Here is an 18,493-nt window from a genome sequence, read left to right on the forward strand (position 1 = left end):
CGGTTATTCTTGGACAAGCAATGATATCACAGGTGACCAAAATCTTAAAACCTAGACCCATACCATTCACGTGCAAGGATACTGTTAAACATTTGAAGTGAGGCTTTAATAGGACTCTTTTCTTATTTTTATTTCTGAATAGCGCAGAAAAGAAGTTAGGAGAATCTGTCAAGATTTTAGTGCCCTTTATGCTCCAATTGTGAATATATGCAGTGTTCTCCCCAGTAATGTTTTCCAGCCGGGTGGCATGAAAATATAGCGGGTTGGGGCGCAACAGGGGAATGATGGTTCAGCACAAGTCTGCTTACAGCATAAGAGGAGGAGTGCCGATGACAGCCAGGTGCTCACCAAAATTAGCTGGGTGGAGCACCCGGCTAAAAGAGCCTGGGGAGAACACTGATGGGTGATGCCAGCACTGCTATTCTACATGCGGGGTGCCAATATTTAAAGATGGCCACATCTATAAGTTATACATTTTGTGTTTGGGGAACGAGTGAAAAATCCTCAGAGGGCCGCATTCGGCCCGCAGCCTTAATTTGAGGACTGAGTCAAATTACTTAGAAACTTGCAGTGGCTGCATAGTGTACTGGTTAACAACTTGCCGACCGTCCACTACCTATGGGCGGCGGCAAAGTGGCACCCCCAGGACCGCGTAACGCCGATCAGCGGCGGCTCCTGGGAGACTGAATAGCCGGGATCACGCGCAGGGATGCGCGCGCATCCGCCAGCATTAGGCTCCGCCCACCAGCCAGCCATTTAGCAGTGCCGGCGGGTTGTAAACAGCCCGATCTCCGCACACAAAAGTGTATAATACACTTTGTAATGTATACAAAGTGTATTATACAGGCTGCCTCCTGCCCTGGTGGCCCCAGTGATCGAGGGACCACCAGGGCAGGAGGCAGCAGTGTATGTAAACACACACACTGATTCTGTCCCCCTGATCGCCCACAGCACCCCTCAGACAACCCCCTGCTCACCCCCTCAGACCACTGTTTGCACCCAATCACCCCCTAATCACCCATCAATCACTCCCTGTCACTATCTGTCAACGCTATATTTTAGATTAGTTCCTAAACTGCCCCCTGGGGGCTCCTGATCACCCCCCCCCCCAAACCCTCAGATCCTCCCCAGACACCCCCGCCCCCCGTGTACTGTATACATCTATTCTCCCCTGTAATCACCCACTGCTCACCTGTCAATCACCCATCAATCACCCCCTGTTACTGCCACCCATCAGATCAGACCCTAACCTGCCCTTACGGGCACCTGATCACCCGCCCACACCCTCAGATCGCCCGCAGATCTGCCCTCAGATCACCTCCCAAGTGCATTGTTTACATCTGTTCTCTCCTCTAAACACCCACTGATCACCCATCAATCACCCTGTCACCACCTGTCACTGCTACCCATCAGATCAGATCCTAATCAGCCCCTTACGGGCACCCAAATACCCGCCCACACCCTCAGATTGCCCTCAGACCCCCCTGAGCACCTCCCCAGTGCATTATTTACATCTGTTCTCCTCTCTAATCACCCACTGATCCCCCATCAATCACCCCCTGTCACTGCTACCCATCAGATCCTAATCTGCCCCTTGCGGGCACCCAATTACCTGCCCATACCCTCAGACCCCCTTCCGATCACCTCCCCAGTGCATTGATTGCATCTATTCTCACCTCTGATCACCCCCTGAGACACACATCAATCACCACCTGTCACCCCCTAGCATTCCTATCCAACAGATCAGGCCCTAATCTGCCCCCTGCAGGCTTCTGATCACCCAGCCAAACCCTCACCTGCCCCACCGCAGTGACAGAATTTTTTTTTTACTGATCATTGCTGGTCTCTACGACTTAATTGTGGCCAACCGTTAACCCACACAATACACAACCGCCAATCCAAGAAGCTACCATGCCCAGCCTTTTCGGTGGAAACTATTCCAAGTAACATTTTTTGGGGCCTTCTCCTTAACATGGGTCTAGTCAAAAATAATGCATTGCGGTCTTATTGGTCTATGCACCCAATACATCACATGTCCATGTTCTCTGCTGCCATGTCCAGGTCACGATTTGAGAACATCCTGCGCTTCCTGCACTTCAGTGCCAATACAACCTGTCATCTAAGAGGCCACCCTCTGCAGATCATCATACACACCTTGTTTAACTGACATTCATCTGCAGATCAGATCCACCAGGATGGATTTTCAGATCTGCAGATGATTGTCTGATCTGCAAATGAATGTCAGTTAAACAAGGTGTGTATGATGATCTGCAGATCTCATAGACTATGAATGCAATTTGCAGGAACGGATCTTTGGCAGGAACGGATCTTTGGCAGATACTGATCTTTTGTGTCTGTACAGCATGTTTGTGTGCAGCATCTTCAAAGATTTTTTTCTGATGGGGAGTTCAGCTCCATAGAATAGACTGTGTAGAAATGCTCTCATACTACATGAAGGGTGGTAAGATAGGCCTGTGATCTTTCATTTTCCAAAGACTATAGTCTGATGTGTGTATGCACCTTTAGGAAGCCACCTTGGGTTCTCTTTAAAAGACTTCAGAGGCCAAATGTTCCCCCAAAAAATAAAAAAAGTTAGATACCTGCATAACTTTGGAGGACACTGAGGACGCCGTCCACGCCCTCCATGCTGTTCCGCCGGGCCCCGCCGCTCATAGCCCCCCCGAACGTCTCACGACCCCACGGCCAGGCTCTCCTGCCTGTATAAAGATGGTCGCCGGCGCTGGCTGCGCACTCCACATAGCCGCTAGTGCGGCTGCGCAGCTCTAGGGCCAACCCCCCAATCCACACTACAGGAAACAGCCTGTTGCGTGGATCGGGGGTTGGCCCTAGAGCTGCACAGCCGCACTAGCGGCTATGTGGAGTGCGCAGCCGCGGCCATCTTTATGCAGGCAGGAGAGCCCGACCCTGGCCGTGGGGTCGTGAGCTGTTTGGGGGGCTATGAGCGGCGGGGACCTGGTGGAACGGCACGGAGGGCGCAGACTTTTTTTTATTTTTGGGGGGAACATTTGGCCTTGGAAGTCCTGTAAGGGGTTTTATGACTGTAGTCCTTAAGTGGTTAACCAATTTACATCCTAACTACAATATATTCACGTCATAGCATGTGGCTCCTGAAAGCCACCTGACGTGAATATAAGTCACTTTGATTTAATGAGCACAGCGGGCGTGCTAGCACGCTCCTGGGCTCATTAACCCCCTTCCCCCTAACAACTCTATACCAGCATCCCTGCCATGGGGTTCGATCTCCCCACCACCTGCCCGATCCCCTGTAATTACCCCCCTCCCTCCCCCCTCCATGCTGTGATTGGGCTGGGCAGGGCAGGGCAGGATTAAAATGTAATCTTTACCTGAACTTGTTCCTGCAGCGATCACATTCCTCTCCCTGCAGTACCGCTGTCAGCCTCACTATGCTAAATTAATCGGGTCCCGGCTTGAGGACGTCATCAAGCCGGGACCCGATCCGGGCAGCATAGTAAGGCTGACAGCGGTACTACAGGGAGGAGATCGCGATCGCCGGTGGAACAAGGTCAGGTGAGAGCTTGTGACTTCTAACGCTTCCCTGCGCCTATCTCTGCGGGACGGGGGGGGGGAGACACCTGGCATGTGGGTGGTATTTTAAAGGGCCACACACCTGGTTATCCCCGTGGTGGGGGCACACAGTTCGCAATCCATGGGGGAGGGATACAGGGGCATACCCCAGGCTATCTGGGGGGGGGGAATTAAAAACCACACCTGGCCAACTATGGGGGGGGGATAAATGGCTACATCAGGCTAACTCAGGTGGGGGGGGGGTTATACATCTGGCTACCTGGGGCTCGGGAAGGGTACATCTAGCCAACTATGGGGGAGGGATATACAGGAACACATCTGGCTAACTAGGGATAGTGGGGGGATACAAAAGAGCCACATAATTGCAGGTAAAGCCAGGGTTACAAAAATGGAAAAAAGCACCTTTATTTTCAAATCATATATTATCGCCATACATTGTACTAGGATTATAATTTAAATGTTGTAATAACCAGGACAAACGGGCATATTAAATGTATGGGTTAAATCTGCAGTAGCTCTTATTTTAAAACTATAATAGCTTAAAACTGAGAAATAACTTTTTTACATTGTTCTCCCGTTATTCCCTTTGAAATAGCAAGGAAATGAGCAGCGCTACTTAAAAACAGACTAGTGCCTACCTGCAAAAGAGTGCAAGCCCCACTTGTGGAGTCGAATACACACCGAGCATACACATGACCTGTCTACCACTGGAGGATGTTGGTTTCCTGTAACAGCTTGCATGCAACCTATTAAGTACTCGTCCCTCCCACTGCGAAGAAGTCAATCCTTCATGGGAGGGGCCTAACACTAACTAAATCCTAACCTATGTATATGCATAGCCTGGGTGCGCTACCAAGTAAAATTGAAAAATCGAAAATTGCGCAAAAGGTGGATCAGCACAACACCAGGCCGCCTCCGAATGGCCTCCAATCAGAGATGTGCTGAGCCCCCCCAGGAACTACAAACGCACCTTGAACCCAAACAGAAGCTCTGCATATACACCAAAAGCATGGCTGTTAAGTGGGAGCAGCTGACCAAAAACGAATTACATTAGTACATAGCAAGGAAATGAGCAGCGCTACTTAAAAACAGACTAGTGCCTACCTGCAAAAGAGTGCAAGCCCCACTTGTGGGGTCGAATACACACCGAGCATACACAGCCATGCTTTTGGTGTATATGCAGAGCTTCTGTTTGGGTTCACGGTGCGTTTGTAGTTCCTGGGGGGGCTCAGCACATCTCTGATTGGAGGCCATTCGGAGGCGGCCTGGTGTTGCACTGATCCACCTTTTGCGCAATTTTCGTTTTTTCAATTTTACTTGGTAGCGCACCCAGGCTATGCATATACATAGGTTAGGATTTAGTTAGTGTTAGGCCCCTCCCATGGAGGATTGACTTCTTCGCAGTGGGAGGGACGAGTACTTAATAGGTTGCATGCAAGCTGTTACAGGAAACCAACACCCTCCAGTGGTAGACAGGTCATGTGTATGCTCGGTGTGTACTCGACCCCACAAGTGGGGCTTGCACTCTTTTGCAGGTAGGCACTAGTCTGTTTTTTAAGTAGCGCTGCTCATTTCCTTGCTATGTACTAATTTAATTCGTTTTTGGTCAGCTGCTCCCACTTAACAGCCATGCTTTTGGTGTATATGCAGAGCTTCTGTTTGGGTTCAAGGTGAGTTTGTAGTTCCTGGGGGGGCTCAGCGCATCTCTGATTGGAGGCGGCCTGGTGTTGCGCTGATCCACCTTTAGCGCAATTCCCTTTAAAATGCTTATAAAGTAAAATAATTCTTAGCAAAAAGTATCACCCAAACAAAGCCTAATTGGTGGCAAAAAAACAAGGTATAGATCATTTGTGTGTGGTAAGTATTGATAAAGTTATTGGCTAATGAACGTGAGGAGTGTGAAATGCAGAAAATTGCTCTGGTTTTTAAGGAGGAATAACCCAGGGACGCGAAGTGGTTAAAGTGAACCTGAAGTGAGTGATATGGAGGCTGCCATATTTGTTTCCTTTTAAACAATACTGGTTGCCTGGAAGCCCTGATGATCTATTTGGCTGCAGTAGTGTAGTATTTGGCTGCAGTAGTGTCTGAAGTACAGCAGAAACAAGCATGCAGCTCATCTTTTCAGTTTTGACAATAATGTCACAAACACCTGATCTGCATATGCTTGTTCAGGGTCTATGGCTGAAAGTATTAGCGGCAGAAGATCAGCAGGAAAGCCAGGCATCTGGTATTGATTAAAAGGAAATAAATATGGCAGCCTCCCTATAACTCACCTCAGGTTCGCTTTAAGGGCTCTGCCTCTGACACAGGAGACCAGTTAGCAAACACCAATTAAGTAGGAGACCTTGGGCAAGACTCCCTAACACTGCTGCTGCTTACAGAGCGCGCCCTAGTGGCTGCAGCTTTGGTGCTTTGAGTACATGAGGAGAAAAGCGCGATATAAATGTTCTGTGTCTTGTCTTGCTGAGCAGCATGTTGTGCTCTATGGAGAGAAAAAGTCCTCAATTCTTTTTAATACACACAGTATACCGCCTGGAACATTAGTCTTTTCCCCTACATCTAATCATCACTGAATCTATATCTCCATTTTTCAACATGGTCTGTGGATATTTCTGGCCTTGTCAAAGACGAGTGGGATGAGATCCTTGAGGCGTTTACAAAAGTAGTAGTGTCTGCAAGAAACCAATTACAGAAAACTAAATTGCTCCATAGAATTTATCTTACACCAGAACGTATGTATAAGATGAGTGTGAGCAAACCAGACAGATACTGGAGAGGTTTCATAGAATTTGGAAGCTTTATACATATCTTTTGGACCTGCCCCTTAATTACCCACTTCTGGAAGGAAACTGAGAATTACCAACACTTTACTCCAAACCTCATTACCACTAGACCCGGGACAAAGGCTGCTGGGAAGGTTGGGTGAAACGATTTTATCCACACGAACAAAATATACTGGTTCGTGTCTCATGTTTGCAGGCCAGAAAAGAGATTCTCCTATGTTGGAGAAAAAGCTCCACCCCCTAACCTGGGCATATGGGCAAATGCAATCAATAAAATATTACCGACACATTTGGGGAGTGCTCCAAAAAGTATCGGAAAATCTGGGGTGTATGGGAAGATAGAATTATGGATTCTACAAGCTCCAATTTCATACTTATACTTGATTAGAATTGTTGACCCAACAACTTGGTTACTAATACTTTGGGGTGTGTTAAGAGGGGGGGTTTGACCCAAATCAACTTTTGTTATTAAGTCTTAACTCTTTGCTTCATTACGGAGTAAAGCAGAAAACTCAGTGAACTATTCTACTCAAGCAACTGATTGATACCTTATTCAAAGCACAAAATGTATTGATCTATAATAATGTCGATCTCAAGTGATTGTTATGGGCTTCTACGCTGTTATAAGCAGTCTTCGATGGATAATATTGTATGGCTCTGGATAGCGTCTTCTGTTTTCTTCTGGGTTTTTTTTTTTATTGCAAAATAAAAACTTCAACTGTTAAAATCTCAATACGGAATTCCTGTTATGAACAAGACTGTAACCCATTACAACTCACCACTACACCCTAGCATCTTAGGAAATCTTAGAGCTGTGAAGCCCTTGCATACAAGCATATCCCTGGTATGTCTGCACTAGGGATAGTCAATGTGATGCAAACAATTACCATGCATTATTATGCAAATTTTGTATACAAATATGCTTGAAAATGGACAAAGCAATTAAAATGACCTCTAAATTTTCTAAATCAGATATAGAAAAGGCCTTTAAAAGGACAAGTAACGGTCCTAAAAGATACAATACTGAACTTACCTTGGGCTTCCTCCAGCCCCCCGTTGCCCGTGAGGTCCCACGGCGTCCCCTGGGTCTCCTCCCCTGGACAGGAGTCATACGCAATCGCCATAAGCGTTCTGTGCATGCGCAGTTCATTCTTTTGAGATCCACACATGCGGAGAAAGCTCACTGCGGCGGGTGTGCAGACAGGGCGCAGATGCACAGTTGCGCATGATTCTCTACTGGGTTGCGCAGTTAACTGAGCCACCAGCGGGAGAACAGAGGGGACCCAGAGGACGCCCGGGCACTGGAGAAAGTCCCCAGTAATGCAGTCGCCAGAGAGATACCTAGAGGGCACACTTCTCTTGCACAGACTGAAGTTACGGGACCCGGTACCAGAGCGGGAGGAGGCGGAGGAAGACAGCGCGGGAGCGAGCCGTACGGATGGGGCTGGAGGAAGCCCCAGGTATGTATATAACTTTAATGTTTTCTCGTCTCACTTTAAGTACACTTTAAGTATTCAGCAAAACCAGCTCCATGTTTTCCTGATAAGTCTTCAACAGAAGTTTTATTTCAGGACTGACAGAGGTTTGCCTTCTGTTTCATTTGCTGTTATCACTGAAAACTAAGTCAGAGAAATATCTGCAAGACAGAGTGAGATAAAATATTTTTCCTAGCACATCAGGGAAGCATGAACCTCCACAAGGTTTGTTTTTTTTCCTTCCTCCGTCTGAGTTCCCGTTTAGGAGACCACACTTCAGCACATCCTGTTCCAGCAAACCTTGTCATGTAAAAAGCAAAAAATAAGCCTCACAGTAACCCAGACAGTAAAAACAGACAGACAGTATTTATAACCTTTATTATCAACCCTCAACACAAAAAATAAAATACAAAAAAATATATTATTTTTATTTAAATTAAAGTTCTACTTTAAGGGCTGGGACCCACTAGAGATTAATAAACAGTAACATTTTTAAAAGTGATTTGTGCACCACACAAACAGCACTTTCCAGAGAAATTTCAGAGAAAAGGATTTTGGACCCTGCATTCCCTGAATGAAATTGCTCCAAAAATGTAGCAGGCTGTGTGACTTCTGCAGACAGCTCCTGTAGAATCACTGGCATAGGTTTGCAACGGCAAAGCACTTTTGCAAGCACCAGTGATTCCTGGAAAGCAGAAAGCACTGTGGGAAGCGCTAAAGAGAGCTCCAAGCTTAACCACTTTCTGACCGCTCCACGCCGAGCGACATGGACGCAGCGGCAGCAGCCCCAGGACCGCTCAACGCCACTTGGCGTGAAGTCCTGGGGTGGGTTTTACAGGAGATCACGCACGCATCTGCGCTTGAATGATGGAGCGGAGCGCTGTCATCAGTCTCCCAGCGGTGATCACTGTTAGGGGACTGCAGTCTTCTCCCCTAAAATTTTTTTACAGCCGGGTGGCATGAAAAAGTAGCCGGGTGGGGCGAGATGGGAGAATGCAGGGCCGGTGCTTTTCTGCACAATTCTGCTTACAGCAGAGGAGGTGGTGAGCCGATGAAAGCCGGGTTTAGAACACTGGACTGAAGGCAAAACCGCCATTTATATTGTACAGCACTGATCTACGGCCGCACTGTAATGGAGACAGCCGTGTAACATGGCCGTCCACCTGGGAGGCTCAGGAGCGATTGGCTGTCATAGACCGATGCCTACGCTGATGCCTATGACAGCCGATCGCTGTGATTGGCTGGCAGGGGAGGGCGGGGCAATTTAAAAAATATAAAATGCAGCAGCAATCGGAGCCCACCAACAGAAAGCTCTGTTGGTGAGCAGAAGAAGGGGGGGGGGGGAATTACTTGTTTGCGGAGTTGTACATCCCTGCAGCGAGCCTTTAAAGCTGCAGTGACCTAAAGTGTAAAAAAAAATAGCCTAGTCACTAGGAGGGTGTGAACCTATGGTCCTGAAGTGGTTGTACCCGAGATGGAGAAAAAAAACAAAACAAAAAAAAAACACAACTATATAATAATAAATACCTGGGGCTTCTTCCTGCCCCCTTCGTCCTAATTGCTCCTTCGGCACCATCCTCAGTCTCCCGGATCCTACGGAAGGGCTTCCGGTATCTTCGGGAGCCTACTGCACATGGGTGGCCCCGGCCACTTGCCCCCTCCGCCAGGAGGTTTCTACACCAGCACAGTATTACCACGCAGAACTCTCCTCTTGAGACAGCGCGTGTGTGCACCCGCACTGCGCATTCACTGACTGGCCCCAACAGGACAAAGAAACCAGGATACCTTACGGAAGATCTAGGAGGTGGAGGAGGGCGCCTAAGGAGCAATCAGGCTGGAGGAATTCCCAGGTATGTATGATTTTTTTTTCTTTTCATCCCAGGTACACTTTAAGCAAACCAAAAGCTGGCCACAGGGGGGAGAAAAAAAAAAAAAAAAAAAAAGATAAAGTTAGGTACTAGGCTTGAACGATATATCGTTTTCGCATCGAAATCGCGATCCCGGAAATGCCGATTCCGGGATCGCCATGGCAACGATATTCACACCCCCCTCTGCAGCCCGTCCAGCGGTCCCCTCTGCCGCTCTGTGCAGTGGCAGTTTGCACACACTCGTTCTCTGAGTGGAGGCGGGACACTCTCTCCCACAACTTCCCACTGTGCAGCCAATCAGCGGAGCGGGCAGCAGGCTCCGCCCGCAGGCTCTCAAACTCCTTCTCCCAACATTAGCTGGGCGGGCGGCAGACTCCGCCCGCATGGCTGTCAATCGCTGAGTGCTACGAGAGTACGAGTGGCAGACTCCGCCCACCCCGACCTGCAGTCTCTCAGGCTCTCACACGTCCCGGCGGCTCAATATTCCCTCCACATCATAAGCTGGTGAAGAATCCCCAGTAATATAAATAACTTTTTGCCTTGTCCCAGGTATGCTTTGCTCAACTTCTACACAGTGTGTCTTCAACTGTAATGTGTGATGCTGCTGGTAAGAACAGCAGAGACTCAGATTTGGGTATCATTAAAGGGAACCAGAGATGAATGCTAGCACACAAAATATATATAATTTCAATAGCTCTTACAGAGGAAATCACTTTACCTCTATTTTCGCCGCTGTTGTGTGCCTTATTTGTCATATTTTTATATTTTTCCCCCGGGAGATTTCCAAGATGGCCGCCGGCTCATGCCCTTCTAGTTCCGGGTCATGAGCAGCTCAAGTTGTTACTATGTACGCTAGCAGCGTTTCCGCGCTGCTCAGCGTACAAGCCTAGCTTGGGGGACGCATGCGCAGTATAGAGAGGCCAAATGCGCATGCCCCCGTCCACGCTGAGGAGCGCCGGTGACGTCATCCTCCCGCAGCGCAGAAGCCCGACCTGGATTTCTCCCGACCAGGGCTTGGATCGAGCGGCAGAAGAGGCAGACGTGCGGAGGAGGTAATTATACACAGCCGAACTCCTATCCAGCTGTGTATGCAAAGCAGGAAGGCTGAGTCAGGAGGGGGAGGGCTTGAAATGACTTCACACAGCAGACGGACTCAGCTAATCTGATTCCAGGTCAATCTTATGCTGGGAATACACGGTTTGTTTTTGCCTTCGTTTAAACCTTCGTTTCGATTGTGCCTTTTGTCCTTTTCGATCCCGAAATAATCGGTCATACGGTTAATATCACCACCCACGGTTTCGTTTTTTTTTTCGATTCTGATGGTTTCGTTTTTCCAATGATCGAAGGCTGCAAAGAAACGAAACGAAAATCCCTTTTTACAGGGACGGACTAGCATAAACGAATATATAATCGATCTGAACAGCCATCAAGCCTACCAATGGCTCGATTAGATGGATAAAGAGAGATAATATCAAACATGTTCGATCACTAGTCGTTCGTTTTTGGGGTCTATTAATCGAAACTATAATGAGATTATGACTATTTTCACATACGTTTTCAACACTCGATTCGTTTACCGAACGAATCGAAGGTTTAAACGAAGGCAAAAACGAACCGTGTATTCCCAGCATTAGACTACTCAGTCGGTGGCTTCTTATCACAGCTGATAGCAGAGTAATTAGGCAGAGAAGAACAAAACTAAAAGCATGGTAGGTGTTTACTGTCATGTTCTCATTGATTTTTATGATAAAATTCACGAGGGTGCTTCATCTCTGGTTCTCTTTAAGGTGTACTGTTGGCTGTGCTATCAACTGAGCAGCAGGCTCTCACCTGGCAACTCCCTGCTCCCAGTGCTTTAACATCATTTGCTGGGCGAGCGGCAGACTCCACCCGCATGTATGTCAATCAAACTATGTAACATGGCCAGCAGACTCCGCCCACACTCCTGCATGTTTCACAAATACCTCATTGAAAGCAATTCTTGGCTTTAATTTTCATCACTGCATTTTAGATTAATAGCTATTTGTTTTGATACATTCACATAATGCAGTGACAGTTACAAACATCAATTTGATAGTATGATGTCATTTTTTGTCAGCGCATGTTTGTAAATGGTACTGTGTACATTGTGAATTTAGTGCTTAGGCTTGATTTGAAGAAAATCGTGAATCGAATCGAAATCGCAATTTCTGACAGAAATCGTGCGATTCAATCTTTTCCTAAAATCGTTCAGGCCTATTAGGTACTTAACCAAGGGGGGGAGCCTCTGGAGTGGCTTCAGCTTACAGCGCAGGTGCAGCAGAAATCTTTCTCAAGTCCAGTAAGTCCGCACTCCTACACGGCGGAGACCACGACATTGAAAACAAACCAAACAAGCTCTTATCGGATATGTTCAGAGGGTCTGTGCATAGCAAGAGTGGCAGCAAGGAGGACACAAGAAGCCTCTGGACTAGTCACTTTTTTCCTGTAGCCTCTGGTTTGTTTGTGAAAGGGAGGACTTTGAACGACCCCCAAAGCAAAATAGGACGATGTTCATCAGACTTCCAGTAGCGTTTATTCAACTGATGTCTGTTCGTTTGGAAGCAAAAACAACTCAGATATTTACTATAGAGCTTTGGGTGCATTAAGTTTTATTTCGACTTGTGCCAAATGCAAAACTTTTCTGATGCCAACTACACAATAGGTTCTAAACAATCAGGAACAAACTTTAAAAGCAGCCCAATAAGACATACTGGCCCATATGCTATTCACTTTTTCATCCGAGTTTTCTCTAAGGTGATATTTTCACAACTGGTCAATAAAATGCCTTTTAAACCACCAGCAAGCAAGAAAATAAATACGGTACTCAGATTGATTTTGAAAATACTTTTTCACCTACTTTTGGTACTATTTCAATTGCAATAAACTGAAAAGTTATTTTAAAAAGAAGAAGATGAAAAATTATCTCCTAGGAGAAAAAACTCAAGAGAAAAAGGTGATTGCATATGGACCGCTGTGTTTAAAACAAGACAATACAAGTGAAACTCAACAGTACTCCAAAGGATCTCATTTGAAATTCAAATCAAAAAACACTTCATAAAACATAGCTCAAATAAAAAAAAAAAAAAAAAGTACACTAGGCCCCAGGGGTCACCAAGTCCCCCCAAATCTCTTACCCCCAATTAGTCTAATCCCCTCATCTCAAGGGTGGGCAAACTTTTTGACTCGAAGGCCACATGAGGCTCTCAAGTTTAACTAAGGCGCTGGACCAGAATAGCAGTGCAGCACGCAAAGCGGTTAAAAAAAAAAAAAATTATGAGTGTGGCCGTTCCTGGATGTGGACGGAACTAACTGTAATGTAACAGAATAAAGCAAAAACTGAGGCCTTGAGTTTTCTCCCAAAACACAGGCAAAGTGACCCAAAAGGTAAATTGGTAATCGGTAGGAAGGAGGCGCCCAATGTGCGTTCTATTTTAGAATACAAAAAAAAAATTATAATAAAAAGAGAGGCAATTGCTTACCTCTCCAGAAGATATAAACACCAGTTCTACTGGAAAAAAAGTTTATTCAAAAAGCAATTTGACAACGCGTTTCACGGGTCATGGTCAGCTTCCTCAGGTCAATACAAAATGCCTCGGTAGCATAGGAGATAGTGCAGGTGCCTCTAATCTTTTATTTGGATTAGAGGTGCCTACACGCTAGCCCCTATGCTATCAAGGCATTTTGTATTGACCTGAGGAAGCTGGCCATGACCTGTGAAACGCGTTGTCAAATTGCTTTTTGTATAAAAAACGTTTTTCCAGTTGAACTGGTGTATATATCTTCTGAAGAGGTAAGCAATTACCTCTCTTTTTAATAATTTTTTATATGTATTTGAAAATACTAAAATCGAACACACATTGGGAATTTCCATTCTACCCATTACCAGTCAGAGCACCTTTGGAGGTAATCCCTTTAGATTGTAAACTCGCAAGGACAAGGCTCTCTCCCCCTTTTGTGTCTTGGAAATCATTATACATTTTATCAGGTTACTTTTATCACTGTCATTACCACTTCTGTATTTTGTATAATTTTTGTATTATGTTACTAAATATGTATCTTGTATATTGGTGTACACCATTGTCTGTATTATGTACCCCATGTTTGTTTATTACTTTGTACAGCGCCACGGAATATGTTGGCGCTTTATAAATCAATAATAATACCTTTGCAGTTTTTCTGGAAAGTCTATAATACTACAGGAGAAAGACCTGGTGTACCGAGCAGGGACGGTTAATTCCCTGCAGGCCTATACAGTGGTTGCAGGAACTGCAACCCACCTTTGTGAGTATATATTTATATAAGTTTATCCTCCCTATACCTGATGATACTGCACTATTGGGCTCCCGGTCTCTCCCTACTCACCAAGGTATTCTTGGCCCTAACAAGAATCGCCAAAGAAAAAACCCTATAGTAAATTAGACAATGTTCCCTCCACCCACAAACAGCAAATGGCAGCAGCCAGACTTCTTTGGCACCAAACAACAGGCCCAGGGAGAGCAAGCAGACCCCCTCAGACAGCAAGTACACAGCAGGTACACAGCAGGTTTACATGAAAAAAAAAAAACAACCACTTTCAGCTATGTGTTAGTCTTTCACATATATGTGCAATGATAAAGGTGTCATGTTGGTCACAACACAGCGCGTTATACCAGAATATTTTTCACAAAACAATAGTCTGGTATTAACGCACCATTCCATGTACTAACCTACTCAAGTATGGTATTGTGCTTTTAGGTGTAAGAAAACATAACTGAGCACACAACCTATTAAAACACTTTTTATAAATTAAAAACCTGAGTAACAAAATAGCTATCTTAGGTTGTGATGAAACAGCAAATGGCAGCAGGCAAAGCCCTTTGGCACCAAACACCACAAGCCCAGGGACAGAAGGCAGACCCCATTAGACAGCAAGAGACGCATAATGCGGCAGCATTACCCCCAAAATACACATACTGCACAGCGTATCCCCCAAAATACACGAGGCAGCATTTACCCGAAAATACACATAATGGGGCAGTGTTTCCACAGAAAATACACATAATGAGGCAGAGTTTCTCATAACATACACATAATGCAAAGCATTTCCCCACAAAATACACATAATGCGGCAGCGTTTCCCAGAAAATACACATAATGAGGTAGTATATTCCCCTTTAAAAGACATTTTGAAGAATTCCCTTTTTATGTCCCGTACCCCCAATAGTGCCCTCTAATAGCCCTGATGCAAAAAAATAAAAAACAAAACAAAAAAACTATTTACCCATTTGTTTTGTACTTTTGTTGCTGGATGTCCTGTTAGCACAGTGTGTTCAGAATACTGTATATCTAAACTACTGTATATATAAATAATATGCTAAAATGCACCATGTCTTGATAGCAAACCGATATTTCCTCCCCCTTTGAAGCCTAGCCAACTTATTCAAGCTCTACCGCTGCCAATTTCTATTAGGCCATTAACTTTCTCATAGTTTTTTTTCTGCAAATTTTCAATATGCATATAGCCATAATGCACGGTGTAAGAATCAGCAGCATGCAGTTCATATTTTTTCTGTATCAGAGAACCCATTGTTAAAAAAATCATTCAATGGAAAGGACTACATGCTGGAGTCATGACTCCATGCCAATAACCACATTGCGACTCTGCCCTTAGGGGAAGGGGGCCCTTATGCTTCATACACGCTTGAGATAAAAGTCTTTGGAAAAGGCAAGATCACAGACCAATCTTACCACCCTTCATGTAGTATGAGAGCCATACTCTACACAGTCTATTCTATGGAGCTGCACTCCCCATCAGATAAAATCTTTGCAAGATGCTGCACACAAAGATGCCCGTACACACTCAAAAAGATCATTATCTGCAAAAGATCTCTTCCTGCAAAATATCCATTCCTGCAAAATGCAATCATAGTCTATGAGATCTGCAGATCATCATACACACTTATCTCAAGTGTGTATGAAGCATTAGAGTCAACTGACCCAACCTTGAGCACTAGTGTACTTTAACCTTCCTGGCGGTAAGCCCGAACTGAGTTCGGGCTATGCCGCCGGAAGGCACCGCTCAGGCCCCGCTGGGCCGATTTGCATAATTTTTTTTTTGCTGCACGCAGCTAGCACTTTGCTAGCTGCGTGCAGTGCCCGATCGCCGCCGCTACCCGCCGATCCGCCGCAATTCCTCTCGCCGCGGCCGCCCCCCCCCCCAGACCCCGTGCGCTGCCTGGCCAATCAGTGCCAGGCAGCGCTATGGGGCAGATCGGAGTCCCCTCTGACGTCACGACGTCGATGACGTCGGTGCCGTCATCCCGCCCGTCGCCATGGCGACGGGGGAAGCCCTCCAGGAGATCCCGTTCTTTCAACGGGATCTCCGGATCTCCGATCGCCGGCGGCGATCGGAGGGGCTGGGGGGATGCCGCTGAGCAGCGGCTATCATGTAGCGAGACTTTGTCTCGCTACATGAAAAAAAAAAAAAAAAAAATTAAAAAAAAAGATTTGCTGCCCCCTGGCGATTTTTTTGCAAACCGCCAGGAGGGTTAAGGGAAACAGCAGAAAATGAAGATTCAGCTAACATGACTGGGTGGACAGCACACTCTTCAAGTGCTTGCTTTCCAATAAGTTGCAGTAAACTACACCCACACTATTTGTCCAATGACAAGGCCTGTGCTGTAAAAAGGTACTGTGATTGGAGAGCTGTTCCATATGAGGTTTCTTGTTGGGTCGCCTAAAGTAGACTAGCACTCAATCTTGACCCTAATCTGGTGCCCACCAATAATACAATCTTAACTAGTTGAGTGTGCCCTGAGGTACTGCATCTGCCTGTGAAGCATGAGGTTATAAATTCAACTTCTGGGTCAGGAAAAAAAAATTGCAGAATTTTACAAAACCAATAAACTATAAAATCAATCATCAATAAATCAACTAAATAATAATCAATAAACTAAGGGAATATACTTTTAATATATGCGTTAGGTAGTCCCACATATTGCATAGAAGTAGCACATTGTTATCATTAGTGGGTACCTTCAACCACATCAGGCTAAACCAGAACTGATCCCTAGTACTAACCTGCCAGGTACAAGAATTTAACAGGATATTTCAATAGGGAGCTTGGCAGCTAGACTAGCTCAATGATACAACAGCAATACCCATAACTTCAGACACCCAAATACATTTGCAAAAAACATTTCTTCTAAAGGACTCAAAGTGTACTGTTCCCATCCATCCAACATGGGTAAGATGTGCATCCTTGGAGCTGTATTTCCACCGAGGAGAATACAGTACACAGGAAACTCAACACACTAGTCACAAATGAGGATATGTGTAGGAGCCATCACTACACTTGCCAAAGACAGATCCATAGATAAACATTCTACACTACTACTTTCAGAAGGATTTCCCAGCCCCCTGCTCCAGTATTCCTGCACCTTGCATAGTGAGCAGATGGACTGCTTTCAGCATAGAAGACTGTGTACGTACCGTCCCCTCCACTGAGCTTCTATACACACAACATATGACATGGCAATAAATCCATTCCTTCCCCAGTCCCAGCACAGCAGGCAGCCTCTGCGAACCAGCACCACATGCACGCCACAAGCTCACCCAAACCCCCCACACTGCTCACACTGATATTTCGGGCCCGATCTCCGCCCTCTGGTGCTGCCGAACTCCTTGTCAGCCGCAACCTCCGAGACACAGCACTACACGCATGCGCGGGACCAAGACTCAGAGACAGCATTGCGCCTGCGCGAGAAAAGAGCGAAGCCCCGAGCCCGACCAGTACACATGTGCGAAAGCCAGCCAGCAACACGCTATGCGCCTGCGCAGTGCCTTATACTGGAGGTAGCTGCGTACGCTCAGCGGAAGCTCTGGGACATGATTGCTGTGACGCGAAACTGCCAGCAGCGCAAGCGTGCTGGGAGTTGAATGCGATGTGTGGATGGTGGGGCGGAAGCAGGAAATATGGTGTGAAAGGGAAGCTGTTTCTATGAGCAACCAATGGCGAATTATATAACTTATTTTTAGCTTTAACCTAGAATAAAGTGTTGGACTTACTCCTTCTTACTTTAGTTTGTCAATGTTGTCTATTAGTATATCCAGGTAACCTAAATTGGGTGTATCCATACCAGGGCCATTTATAGGCATAGGCAAGCCAGGTAGATGCCTAAGGAGACAACCTTGGGAAAAATTACCACTAATGATCCTTGGAACACTGCTTTATGAGGTTTCCTGTTGGGTCGCCTAAAGTAGACTAGCACTCAATCGTGACCCTAATCTGGTGCTCACCAAAGATACAATCTTAACTAGTTGTGTTTGTCCTGAGGTACTGCCTCTGCCTGTGAAGCATGAGGTTAAAAATTAAACTTCTGGGTCAAGAAAAAAAAATTCTAAGTTATACGCCGTCCTCCCGCGGTCTGCCATTCAGCCGCGATGAGCCCCGGTAACGGCTCAGTGACGTCAGTCTGGGTCTACTGCACGGGAGGTCTGCACATGCGCAGTAGACCCAGACTGGTATCGTCTGAGCCTGTTACCGGGGCTGAACGCGGTAGGTCGGCGTGGAACTTGTTTATGGGGCGGGAGGAAGCCCCTGGTAAGTATCAAAGCTTTACTTTGTTTCATCTCTGGGTCACTTTAAATACTTACCAAAGTAACCCAGCAAGAGAGAAGCCAATGCACAGGATAAAGATTCAAACATTAACAGTGCAGCTCACCAATCTGTAGTCATACCAGCAAGAAGTGAAGCAAAAGCGGTGGTGCGCATCCAGCTAAAAAATCACTTTTATTTCTT

General features: G+C 46.1%; 1 protein-coding gene across 8 annotated transcripts in view; it reads right to left on the bottom strand.

Moving 5' to 3' along the window:
• GAPVD1 (GTPase activating protein and VPS9 domains 1) overlaps positions 1-17,434 on the bottom strand; it is a 131,501-nt gene extending 114,067 nt beyond the window's left edge. For 7 of the 8 annotated variants that reach the window (XM_068248189.1, XM_068248188.1, XM_068248187.1 and 4 more), the window contains exon 1: positions 17,330-17,410. The gene's annotated coding sequence lies outside the window, so the exon portion shown is untranslated. Of the gene's footprint in view, positions 1-17,329 lie in introns of all 8 variants that reach the window. The other variant, XM_068248182.1, reaches the window with a different exon arrangement.
• Between the last annotated feature and the right edge of the window lie 1,059 nt (positions 17,435-18,493).

This window comes from Hyperolius riggenbachi, chromosome 8 (genome assembly GCF_040937935.1).
Source record: "Hyperolius riggenbachi isolate aHypRig1 chromosome 8, aHypRig1.pri, whole genome shotgun sequence".
Lineage (NCBI taxonomy): Eukaryota > Metazoa > Chordata > Amphibia > Anura > Hyperoliidae > Hyperolius > Hyperolius riggenbachi.